The sequence below is a fragment of the Lupinus angustifolius genome, chromosome LG17 (assembly GCF_001865875.1).
Source record: "Lupinus angustifolius cultivar Tanjil chromosome LG17, LupAngTanjil_v1.0, whole genome shotgun sequence".
Taxonomy (NCBI): domain Eukaryota; kingdom Viridiplantae; phylum Streptophyta; class Magnoliopsida; order Fabales; family Fabaceae; genus Lupinus; species Lupinus angustifolius.
The window spans coordinates 19,347,291-19,348,517 of record NC_032025.1 but is presented as its reverse complement, the minus strand read 5'-3'; positions in this window follow the sequence as shown (position 1 = coordinate 19,348,517).

Sequence of the window (1,227 nt, the reverse complement as noted above, 5' to 3'; positions counted from 1 at the left end):
TCTTGCCACTTGGAAGTTTTGTTAAGGTCCATGTGTTGTTTTTCTCAATGGAGCATAACTCCTCTTCCATGGCTTTAATCCAGTGTGTGTGCTTGAATGCCTCTTCCAGATTGATTGGTTCCATCTCTGCCAACAGAGCCATATGCACATACTCTCCATCTTCTGTTATGTGTGAGTCAGAGAGTACCTCATAGTCTCTAAGCCTTGAGGATGGTTGTCTAGTTCTCTGACCTGTTGCTCTGGCACATGATGGTTGAGCATTAGTTGTCCCAAGTTCATCATTGCTAACCACTCTTCCTTCTTCTATCACAGACTGCATCCTTGATTCATCAACTTGCATCATTGTTTTTGCTTCTGAACTTTCCCTTTCTGTGTTCCAGTTCCAGCTTTGTTTTTCATCAAACCTCAGATTTTTGCATATCATGAAGTTCTGAGTTATAGGGTTGAATACCCTATATGCTCCAGTGGTGTGATAGCCTAAGAAGATGAGTTTTTCTCCTCTATCATCAAGCTTACTCCTCTTAATGTCAGGTACATGAGCATAGCAAATTGAGCCAAATATCCTTAGGTGCTTTATGCTTGGTTTGATACCTGACCAGGCCTCTTCTGGTGTTTTCTTGCCTAGTCTTTTTGTTGGACATCTATTGATGATGTATACTGCAGTTGATGTAGCTTCTCCCCAAAATTTCTTTGGCAAATTCTTGGTTCTCAACATGCTTCTTGTCATATTCATTATGGTTCTGTTTGCTCTTTCTGCAGCACCATTGTGTTGAGGTGTATATGGAGCTATAACTTCATGCACAATTCCTTCCTTGTTGCAGAAATCATCAAACTCAGAGGACTTATACTCACCTCCACCATCTGATCTGAGTTGCTTGAGTTTGAAACCACTTTTCTTCTCAACTTGAGCCTTGTATCTTCTGAAATTTTCAAACACTTCACTCTTTTTCTTTAGTAGATAAATCCAAACCTTTTTTGTGAAGTCATCAATAAAGGTTAGGAAGTATCTATTGCCACCAATTGAGTCCTCTTCAAATGGGCCACACACATCACTATACACCAGCTCAAGAGGATTCTTTGTTCTTGTAGGAATTATTGAGTCAAATGTGCTTCTGGTTAACTTGCTGGCTAGGCAATCATCACACAAAGTTTCTGGAATTTCAATAGAGGGCAACCCTGCAACAATCTCAGCTTTGCTTAGTAATTCTAAACTTTTAAAGTTTAGAT